Source organism: Callithrix jacchus, chromosome X (assembly GCF_049354715.1).
Source record: "Callithrix jacchus isolate 240 chromosome X, calJac240_pri, whole genome shotgun sequence".
In the NCBI taxonomy this organism is placed as follows: Eukaryota; Metazoa; Chordata; class Mammalia; order Primates; family Cebidae; genus Callithrix; species Callithrix jacchus.
Window position 1 is genome coordinate 109,929,644 of NC_133524.1, and position 12,375 is coordinate 109,942,018.

General features: G+C 35.5%; 1 long non-coding RNA gene across 1 annotated transcript; it reads right to left on the reverse strand.

Moving 5' to 3' along the window:
• Nucleotides 1-8,986: 8,986 nt before the first annotated feature.
• On the reverse strand, nucleotides 8,987-10,604 carry LOC108589867 (uncharacterized). Its single transcript, XR_001909166.1, has 2 exons — nucleotides 10,508-10,604; nucleotides 8,987-9,363 (listed from the first exon to the last, which is right to left on the reverse strand). It is a non-coding gene; the product is annotated as an uncharacterized LOC108589867 (long non-coding RNA).
• Between the last annotated feature and the right edge of the window lie 1,771 nt (nucleotides 10,605-12,375).

A 12,375-nucleotide genomic window follows, 5' to 3' on the forward strand; every position in this document is an offset into this window, starting at 1 on the left:
TAAGGAAATCACCTCCATTCAGTTTCACGTGGCCCTAATCTAATTTTGGTACACCAAAAATTAGATTAGGGCCACGTGAAACTGAGTGGAGGTGATTTCCCCTTTTGTATGGGTTCAGTGTTTGTTAATTTTATCTCATCCACAGATCACTGTTTTTGTCAATTCAAATAAAAATAGCAAGCCATGTCCCCCAAAATATGCTCCACGGGTCCTGCAAGAGACACAATGGTACTCTATTCAGATCACCTTAGATCTCTTGCTTCCCTCGGCTTGAATGTGGGTTCGTTTACAAGGACCTGCAGGAAAAAGTCTTTGAGAGACTGACTAGGTTACTATAGCCACATACTCAAACATATACATGCAGAGCCAGAAGTACCTGGGAGTTAACAACTCAGCCTATGACTTACAGCTGAGGCAGGATATAAAAACCTACCTCCTTTGGCTCAAGTTGGGACAGACTGAATTTGAAATTTATGCCTCTAACCTCTCCAGAGGATCAGACTAGAGGCTGAGACTTTCCCTAAAATGTCATTCCTGTTTGGCTTCTTTGCATTTTCTCTACTGTATTCCCTTTCCTTTATTATTTTCTCCTAGGAGTATTTTCTTAATAAATGAATCCTTATCTTAGGGTTCACTTTTGGGGACCACAATCTAACATGTACCTCTTTATCAACTCACCTGTGATGCCTGTTAGAATTGTTGATACCTGGCTCAATCCCAAGGAGTGAAATCTGCATTTTACTAAAAAAACTCTGAATAACGTTTAAGCATAGCAAAATTTAAGAGCCAATGGTTTGAGTAATAATTATTAACCAGTTTTGGGTAACTTGAAACCTAGGTTTCTTAGTCTCTTTTGTGCTGCTATACAGAATGCCTGCCACTTAGTAATTTATAAGAAACAGAAATGTTATTTCTTACAGTTCTGGAGACAAGGAAGTCCAAGATCAAGGCATCAGCATCTAGTGAGGGGCCTCTTACTGCATCTTCACATAGTGGAAAGCAGGAAGGCAAGAGGGACAAACTCCCTCTGTCGAGTCCTTTTACAGGGCATCTAATCACATTCACAAGAGAGGAGCCCTCATGGCCTAATTACCTCTGAAAGACTCCACCTCCTAATACTATCTCATTGGCAGCACCTGAATTTTGGAGCGGGTGCATTCAAACAACAGCAGTTTCTATGCAGCCTACTAGCTTAGCCCCTCTAAATGATCAATATCATCTTCCCTTGATACCTGCCTTCTTCATGTCACCTCCCTCCATTATCCAGAATAACAAAAAAAGTAAATAGACATTTTGCCATTTACTTTTTTTTACAAAATAAATTTTAAGCTTCAAATAAATTCTACATACCAGAGGCTTCATAAATATAATGTAGTCAGATGGACACACTGGCTCATGCCTGTAATCCTAGCACTTTGGGAGGCCAAGAGGGGAAGATTGCTTGAGCCCAGGAGTTCAACACCAGTCTGGGCAACATGGTGAGATTCCACCTGTACAAAAAACGAAGAAAAATTATCCAAAAATGGTGGCACACATTTTTTGTCCTAGCTACATGGGCGACTGAGGTGGGAGGATCACTTGAGCCCAGGAGGTCAAAGCTACAGTGAACTATGATTGTACCACTGCAGTCCAGCCTGGGTGACAGAGTAAGACCCTGTCTTAAAAAAATAAAATAAAATATTCACTTTTTTGGGAATGGTCATAAAAAGAGTTAAAAAATATTTAATCTGGAATTTAAAATTTATATAAATCTATAAAAATATTGACTACAAAAGATGAGTAAGTCTAATTTTGATTTTGAATGTCTTTTCAGAATAAGCTCTAAATTCCTGAGCTGAATATTGAAATTCTTCCATAATCTAACATTAGTCTAATGACACTGACTTTGTTCATTAATCTAATTGTGTGTTACTTGGTAGTTTTAGAGAGAACTATTGGTCACAATGACATAAACTGTGTTTCTTATAAAATGTCTTCAGCTATTATTTACATATAATAACATCATCAACCACAAATTTTTCCAATAAAGTCCTGAAATGTAGAGAGGACTTGTCTTGAATTTGAGAAGACAGGTTGATTCACAGGAATACACAGTATGTAAATGTTTACACCTGCTGGATTTAATTTTAGGTGAAGGCAGAGATGCATGTTGCTTTTTGTCTAAATATGAATCTGTACATCGTTTTGTAGGGTCACAAGGCACTTTAGTGGTAGAGATCGATTTGCTAGCTCTCTCCATTTTCAGTCATATAACCTTTATTCTTTGACAGAAAAGAACTTTCGTATCCCATAAGGCTCGAAATTATATATTTTTTGTTTTGTTTTGTTTTTATTGTACTTTAGGTTCTGGGGTCATCTACAGATCAAGCAGGATTGTTGCATAGGTATATACATCCCAATGTGGTTTGCTGTCTCCATCCCCCTGTCACGTATATCTGGCATTTCTCCCAGTGTTATCCCTCCCCAACCTCCCCACCCCCCACTGTCCCTCCCCTATGCCCCCCCAAACAGAGCCCAGTGTGTGATGCTCCCCTCCCTGTGTCCATGTGTTCTCATTGTTCAACACCTGCCAGTGAGTGAGAACATGTGGTGTTTTATTTTCTGTTCTTGTGTCAGTTTGCTAATAATGATGGTTTCCAGGTTCATCCATGTCCCAACAAAGGACATGATCTCATCGTTTTTTATGGCTGTGTAGTATTTCATGGTGTATATGTGCCACATTTTCCTTGTCCAGTCTATCATCGATGGGCATTTCGGTTGGTTCCAGGTCTTTGCTATTGTAAACAGTGCCACAATGAACATATGTGTGCATGTGTCTTTATAATAGAACGATTTGTAATCCTTTGAATACATACCCAGTAATGGGATTGCTGGGTCAAATGGAATTTCTTTCTCTAGCTCCTTGAGGATAGCCACACTGTCTTCCACAATAATTGAACTAATTTACACTTCCACCAACAGTGTAAAAGTGTTCCTTTTTCTCCACATCCTCTCCAGCATCTGTTGTCTCCACATTTTTTAATCATCGCCATTCTAACTGGCATGAGATGGTATCTCAATCTGGTTTTCATTTGCATTTCTCTAATGACCAGTGATGATGAGCATTTTTTCATATATTTGTTGGCCTCATATATGTCTTGTTTTGAGAAGTGTCTGTTCATATCCGTTGCCCACTTTTTAATGGGGTTGTTTTCTTCTTATAACTCTGTTTTAGTTCTTTGTAGATTCTAGATATTAGCCCCTTGTCAGATGGGTAGATTGCAAAAATTTTTTCCCATTCTGTTGGTTGCTGGTTCACTCTAATGATTGTTTCTTTTGCTGTACAGAAGCTCTGGAGTTTAATTACATCCCATTTGTCTATTTTGGCTTTTGTTGCCATTGCTTTTGGTGTTTTAGTCATGAAGTCCTTGCCTGTGCCTATGTCCTGAACGGTTTTGCCTGGGTTTTCTTCTAGGGGTTTTAAGGTGTTATGTGTTATGTTTAAGTCTTTAATCCATCTGGAGTTAATTTTAGTGTAAGGTGTCAGGAAGGGGTCCAGTTTCTGCTTTCTGCACATGACTAGGCAGTTTTCCCAACATCATTTATTAAACAGGGAATCCTTTCCCCATTGCTTGTTTTTGTCAGGTTTGTCACAGATGAGATGGTTGTAGATGTCTGGTATTGCCTCTGAGGCCTCTGTTGTGTTCCATTGGTCTATATCTCTGTTTTGGCACCAGTACCATGCTGTTTTGATTACTGTAGCCTTATAGTACAGTTTGAAGTCAGGCAGCATGATGCCTCCAGCTTTGTTCTTTTTGCTTAGGATTATCTTAGCTATGAGGGCTCTCTTTTGGTTCCATATGAAGTTTAAGGTGGTTTTATCCAGTTCTGTGAAGGGGGTCATTGGTAGCTTGAAGGAGATAGAGTTGAATCTATAAATTACTTTGGGCAGTATGTCCATTTTCACAATATTGATTCTTTCTAACCATGAGCATGGAATGTTTTTCCATCTGTGTGTGTCCTCTCTTACTTCCTTGAGCAGTGGTTTATAGTTCTCCTTCAAGAGGTCCTTTACATCCTTTGTTATTTGTATTCATAGGTATTTTATTCTCTTTATAGCAATTGTGAATGCAGTTGGCTCATGATTTGGCTCTCTTTTAGTCTGTTATGGGTGTATATGAATTCTTGTGATTTCTTCACATTGATTTTGTATCCTGAGACTTTGCTGAAGTTGCTTATCATCTTAAGGACATTTTGGGCTGAGAAAACGGGGTTTTCTAAATATACAATCATGTCGTCTGCAAAGAGAGCCAATTTGACTTCCTCCTTTCCTAATTGAATACCCTTTATTTCTTTTTCTTGCCTGATTGCTCTGGCTAGAACTTCCAATACTATATTGAATAGGAGTGGTGAGAGAGGGCATCCTTGTCTAGTGCCAGATTTCAAAGGAAATGCTTCCAGTTTTTGCCCATTCAGTAGGATATTTGGCTGTGGGTTTGTCATAAATAGCTTTCATCGTTTTGAGCTATGTTCCATCCAAACCTAGTTTATTGAGGGCATAAGTGTAACAGAAAATAACAAACATGGTATATATTAATCCAGCTGTATCAATTAACATGATAACACTAAGGAAAAGTAAGATAATGTTCTGATGTTAATTTCAGAGAAATCAGACTTCAGAACAAGGAAAATTATCAAGCATAAAGAGGGAAATTATATAGTAATAAAGAGGTCAATTCTCCAGAAAGACATAACAATATTTAATGTGTATGCACCTAATAATGGAGCATTAAAATACATAATGAAAAGGTTGACAAAACTTTGAGAAGAAATAGATTAATTCACTGTTGTAGTTGGAAACTTCAGTACCTCTCTCTCAGTATTAATAGATTAAGCATGTAGAATATCAACAAGAATATAGTTGACTTAACAGGACTATCAATAAAAGAGGGCTAATTAACATTTATAAATTTCTCCATTCAACCAACAGATGACATGTTCTTCATAAGCTTCCTGGAACATTCACCAACATTGATCGTTTTCTGGGCCATAAAACACACCTGAACAAATTAAAAGAAATAGATACTATACAAACTATGTTCTTATATTATAAGGGAATTACACTAGAAATGAATATCAGAAAGACCTGGATAATCTGCAAATATCTGTAGATTGAACAACACACGTATAAATAACACATGAGCCAAATAAAAAGTATCAAGAGGAAGTTCATAATATTTTGAAGTAAATGAAATGAAAATTCAACTTATCCAAATTTGTGGGATATAGCAAAAGCAGGGTTTAGAGGGATATTTATAGCACTAAATGATATATTTAAAATGAAGAAATTTCTAAAATCAATAAGCTACTTTAGGAACTAAAAAACCAAGAATAATTTGAATGTAAAGTAAGCAGAAAAAATAAATAGTAAAAATTAGAATAGGAATCAATGAAAGTGAAAACAGGAAATTAGCAGAGAAAATCAACAAAACCAAAAGCTGGTTTTTCAAAAAGATCCCATAAAATTGAAAAAAAAAAAAACAAAAACTCTATCCAGGCTGCTCAAGAAGCAAACAAAATCTACACATTACCATAATGGAACTGAAAGAGGACTCATTCCTACTGATCCTGAAGACATTAAAAAGATAACGAAGAAATAGTATAAACCATTTTATCGATAAGTTTGATAACTTAGATAAAATGGATCAGTTCCCTAAGAAACAGAAATTATCACAACTCACACAAACAGAAACTTGTGTGACTCTGAGTAGACCCATATATATTAGTGAAATTGAAACAATAATTTATAACTTTCCAAAAAAGAAAGCACCATCCCCAGATGGTTTCACTAATGAATTCTACCAAACGTTTAAGGTAGAAATGATGTGCATTATCCACAATGTTTTCCAGAAAACAGAGGCAGAGAAAACCTGTTCTATTTAATTCTATAAGGCCAGATTTACCCTAATACCAAAACCAGATAAGAACATTGCAAGAAAGGAAAATTACTCACTGATATGTCTAATACACAAGGATGCAAAAATATTTGACAAAAAAACTAACAAATCAAAACCAATAATGTATAAAAAGAATTATCCACCATGACCAAGTGAGATTTATTGTGGATTGCAAGACTATTTCAACATTTGAAAATCAGCCAATATAATCCAAAACATCAACAAATTGAAGAAAAAAATCATTGTGATCAAAATACAAAGGCAATAGAATAGCCTCAGTGAAATAAGAAGCAAATCCATAATGGTATATATCCACTATTATGCTATCATGTTGCATTTTTTCACCCCAAAAATTCTTCGTACTCTGCCTATTAATTCCTTCCTCCCTACAACCCCTGGGAACCAGCAGTGTTTTTACTTTTGCCATAGATTTTCCCGTTCCAGAATGTTACATAATTAGAATCATACCATATGTAGCCTTTTCAGTTTGGCTGGCTGCTTTCACTTGATAGTATGCATTTAAGGTTCTCTATATCATTTCATGACTATATATATATATATATATATATTTCTGACCTTTGCCATTTTCTTTCTGCCTATAGAAAATATGTTATTTTTTGCAGAAAAAGTCTGCTAGTGATAATTTCCATATAAATGTATATATCTAGTGCTAAATGCTATTCTGTTGCCTGGATGTACCACAGTTTATCAATTCACCTACTGGAGGACATCTTCATTGCTTACGAGTTTCAACAATTATGGATAAAGCTGCTACAAACATTTCTGCAGGGTTTTGTGTGGATGTAGTTTCCAACTCATTTGGGCAAATACCAATGAGTGTAACTGCTGGATCGTATAGTATGAATATATTTAGCTTTATAAAAAACTGCCAAACAGTCTTTGTAAGTGACTATATAATTTCGCATTACCACCAGCTATGTATGAGAATTTCTGTTGCTTTATCTTCTCATCAGTATTTGGTGTTACCAGTGTTTCAGATTTTTGTCAGCCTCGTACTTGTTTAGTGGTATGCCTCCACTTTTGAAGAATAATTTCACTGGATATAGAATTCTAGTTGGTTGGGCTGGGTACCATGACTCACACCTGTAATCTCAGCACTTTGGGAGACCAAGGCAGACAGATCATCTGAGGTTAGAAGTTTGAGACCAGCCTAGCCAAAATGGTGAAACCCCTTCTCTACTAAAAATACAAAAGTTGGCTAGGCGTGGTGGTAGATGCCTGTCATCTCAGCTATTCAGGAGGCTGAGACAGGAGAATCACCTGAGCCCAGGAGGTGGAGGTTCCAGTGAGCCAATATTGCACTGCTGCACTCCAGCCTGGGTGACAAAGAAAGACTCCATCTCAAAAAAAAAAAATTCAAATATTTTTTTTAACACTTTAAATATTTTACTTCACTCTCTTCTGCTTTCATGGTCTTCGATCAGATATCTGCTGTAATTCTTATCATTTTTTTTTAATATATAGGTAAGATGGCTTCCTTCATCCTCATTCCCTGGGCTTTAGGGTTTTTTTTAATCTTTTTATTTTTGCTGTTTAAAAATGATATGCTTATGTGTCATCCTTTTGGTATTTATTCTGAATGGTATTCTCTGTACTTTCTGTATCTGTGGTTTGTTTTGTATGTAATTAATTTTGAAAAATTCCAAGCCATTCTCCTGTTATTCTGAATATGCAGATATTTTGATATGGTTCTATAGTTCTTGCATATTCTTTTTAAAATTAATATTAGTTTTTCTTTTTTATTTTAGTACAGGAAGTTTCTACTGACTTATCTTCAAGCTCACTGATTCTTTCCCTGCCTTGTTCAGTCTACTGATGAGACCATCAAGAGCATTCTTCATCTTTGTTTTCATGCTTCTAGCATTTACTTTAGATTTTCCATTTCTCTGCTTACATTAACATCTGTTCTTGCATGTTGTAGATTTTTTTTTCATTACAGCCCTTAACGTTTTAAGCATGGTTATTTTCCAACATCACTACCATCTTTAAGTCTGATTCTGATGCTTGCTGTTCTTTTCCAATTGCTTTTCTCCTGCCTCTTGGCATGCTATGCAATATTTTTTGAAGGCTAGATGTGTTGCATTGGGCAATAAGAATTGTGATAAGAAGGCTACTAGTGTGAGAGTTTATGTAAATTGAGCTAGGAGTCAGTTTTTGCTTAATATTAGCTGTAGATGTAGTTACCAGATGCTTCAGATTCTCCTAGTGTCTTATTTTTGTCACTGCTCTTGAATTTGGTATTCCCTAAGTATTCCTAAAATAAAGTCTGAGTCTTGCAGTTCTTTCAGCTGTAATATATTGTTATTGTACTGGTGATCATATCAACATGTGGAAGACTAGCCCTATATAATCTTCCACTTAATTGTCAGTCTGTTAGTGGGTATACATTTTGGCCTGTAATTTTTATAAGTGTTTTTTCTTGTATAGCTTTTCTTCTATCTTCCACATTAGACGAGAGGCCTGTTTTACCTAAATACTAGAGGAGGCTGAAGTGGAAAGAATACCATTTTCTCAGGGCTCTGGGGAAAAGCTCTGTTAATTATTTTCCCCTAGAGAATAGGTCTTTGTTATGGAGAATGCCCTATAAATATTTCATAATATTACTTTTCCCCGTCCTCCTACCAGAGCCCTGCCATCTGTCTTGGTTCTTCGCAGTGAGAACATAGTAAAGTTTCTGGAGATAAAGTCCATGAAAGTATGGGAGCATCCCTAAGACTGTGGCCCCCAGGAGTCTCTCATTTTCATGTTAGTCCACACTCCATCTTCAGCAATTTGTCAAAATTACCATTTAGGTGTCCCTATCAATTTATGTATGGCTCTAGAGATTTATGCTTCATTTAAGGAAATTACAGCTGGGACTCAATGAATTTACTCGTCTTTCCAGATTTCAGAAGGGCAGTTTGCTCTGTGATTTTACTTCTGAGTCGAAGAAAAGTCATTCATTTTCAGTTTTATTTTTCCTTATTGTAAGGATAGTAGTGATTACTTCTAGGTTATTTACTTGTTAGAGCTGAAATAAACAAAAAGACTTTGTTCTTTGTATTTGAGTTTGTTATTTAATTAATTTGGCTTCAGCCCTCATTGTTTGTGGCATGTCAAGGCCAGTACAATTTGTATTATTTCCTTACTCCTATTATCAAACAATGCCTTAATCCATGAACACTCACACCGTATCAAGTAAGATTCATTTTAGCTGCTCATAATGAAAAAATCTAAAGTAACAGAGTTTTTAAGGTGATAGAAGCTATTTCTGTTTTATGTAAAGGAGGTTTGGAGATAGGCATTCCAGGCCAGTATAGAGATACCTTGGGGACATAGAGATCTAATTTCTTTCTTTCTTCTATCATAGCCCTAACATATAATTTCCAGTTCAGAATGGCCGCTGAATTGTCAGCCATTAACGTTCCTGTTAGGATAAAGAAGACAGGAGGTTAAGGGACAACAAGGGCATGTGTCTGCTCATCTTTTAGAAACTTTCAATATAATTTCATCCTGTAACTTCTACATACATCTTAGTCTTAATACCACACCTAACTATAGGAGAACCTGGGAAATGAAATATTTTTTGCTGTGTGCATTGGGATCCCGATTAAAACAATAGTCACTAAGCAAAGAGTAATAACGCATATTGAGTTGACAAATAATAAAGCCTGTGAACAACATTCAAAATCAGTAGAATTTGAAAGCTAATAGCAATTTGACTCCAAGTTATCTTTCTAAAACCAAAATTAAAACGAAAAAACACAGACAACAACTACAATTGACTTTGTTTTCATTAGCTGATGGAGTAAGAATTCACTATGATACGGCTTTGATGACTGGAGGAACACCAGGGTCCTTGGTTTTACACTGATTTAGATAAAACAACACAGACACACATGGACTCCTTTTAAGGAGTGGAGAGTTTAATAGGCAAAAAAGAAGGAAGAAATTCCCCCTTGCAGAGACAGAGGGAGGGGGACTTCAAGGGGTAAAACAAATCACTGTTTAAAACAAATTTCTAATCAGGTCTTGCTTGTGTTTCTGGGGGTGGAATAAATATATTCCTATGATGGTTCACTTTCATATAGTGGCTTGATGATTAGGCAACAACTGATGAACACAATTGTTGGACTTTTGGAAGAGAAGAAGTGCCATGTGGGACTGCCAGGCTACTGATAGGGAAAGTTGGGTTGGGAGAAATCAAAGAAATAAGAAACAGCTATTTCTGCTTGGGCATTGTGCTTTTTATGTTTGATTCAACTATAGGAGTTACAAAAATAACATTTCTTTTTTATCGACAAAGTGGGGTGAGACATCACCACTAGACAGTTATCTAATTGCTAAGTTCAGTTAAAGAGCTGAAGGCATCACAGTTCTCTGTTTCCAATGTTTAAAAAAAATTAGTCTCAAATTGGTCAATTCCTCCACAAATTTTTGAAAATTAACTCTATAGAAAATTCCTAAAATAAGAAGTCACTTGATAGCATCAATACCTGAATGTTTTTCTAATTTTCTATGTGTTACTACTTTAAATAAAACTGTAATTATGTGTTTAAACTTATACATACCAAATTTTGAGACAAGTGATCAGGTTTGGGACATGATCAGCATGTTCGCTAGATAATTTTCAATTGTTTCTATGTTTTAATTGAAGGGCTTTCAGAAAAAAAGGAGAGAAAACAGTAAGGATTTAAATTATGCCAATTTGTACAGAAATAGAAAAGCTAATGATTGAAATGGATGAGCTACTGACATTGCCATATTTAAAGGGTTTATATAAACAATTTTATGTACCATATTGTGAAATGTATGACCTAGTAAAATATAAACAAAATGATGATTTTTTTCTGAAATCAAAAGAGGTTAGGTTCAATCAGTTTCTTTCACATCACTTATACATCACTGTGATGTTCAAGATCTACTATGATATCCCTGAGGTCCTGTAACTAGATCATGAGGTGCCTTCTTAGTAATTAAAGAATATAAATTGTGTTCAGTGTTGCCTACTGTGAAATGCCATTTTGTTGAAAAGGAGTAATTCATATAAAGTATATTTGTTAATTGTCAGTGAAATCGAAGAACAAATGAAGTGAATCATCCAAGTAACCATCCAGACAAATGAAGATCTATTTGAGTCAAATAAAGGTGCTCAGCTCACTTTGAGGAATCACTTAAAGGGAGTTTGCTTACTGTGGTATAAATGAATATTTAATATTTTTAGAGATGCCTCCCTGAGCTGATACCCAAGCTATCTCAGCAAGGTCCTATTTCTCTTTTGCTTGACTCATATGACTAAAATCTGTAAGAAGTAATTTCCCCTGAATTTACAGAATATGTATTATCATCTATGTTAAAGCAAGATTTTAAAAAATGGAGTTAATATTTCCATTTCCTTCATTATATTATTCTGTTGTTTTAAGAATCTTTCAGCCTCTGTAAAGTGTGGAAAATCATTTAGCATTTTAAAATGTATGTAGGACTAAAGGTAAAATCAAATAATACCCCTTTATAGCCAACTGTTATGACAACCTCTTCATGGCCAACTATTATGGTAATGTCCCAAACTCTAAAAAAAGAAATAGACAAACTAAAAGCAAATAAACATAGCATGTATGATTGATTGAAAATGGAAAATATTTTTTAACAAATTGACAAAACAATACAGTTTAGGGAATTATTTTCTTTCATCTTCCTCAGAATTTATAGATTGACAAAGAGTGATTATTTTTATGATAGAGTTATATAATTTTACCAGTCTTTGTACAAATCAAAAACTTGTCAACCCTAAGACTCACAATACTTTTTAAAAATAAATGTTATTCCAGATAAAATTCAAGTACTGTGAGATCGTTTACTTTTTTGGCTGCTATGGACTGAATTTTGCTCCCCCCAAATGTATATGTTGAAGTCTTAACCTACAACGTGATGGTATTTGGAAACGGCGTTTTTGAGAAGTAATTAGGTCAAGGGGAAACCATTAGGGTGGGTCCTCATAATGGGATTAGTGCCCTTATAAAAAGAGACAAGAGAGCACTCTCTCCTCTCTCAAAACCTCTCCCTCTATTTTTGCCATGTGAGGACACAGCAAGATGATAGTGATCTGCAAACCAGAAAGAGGGCTCTCACTAGGAGCCAAATAAGCTGATACCTTTATCATGGACGTCCCAGCCACCAGAACTGTGAGAAATAAATGTCTGTTGTTTAAGTCACGGAGTTTATGATATTGTGCTATAGCAGTAAGATACTGCCAAACATTTTACATGTTGTCATTATGCAAATAATATAGTAATTTATTAGTTGAGTGCATCATTTGTTCTTGGAAATATGGTAATTACTAGGAATACAAAGTAACTTAAACGTAGTTCTTACCCTTTTGGAGCTTACAGAATAGCAAGAGAGACTGGCAGTAACAAATCCAATGTGAGAAGTTGTATGA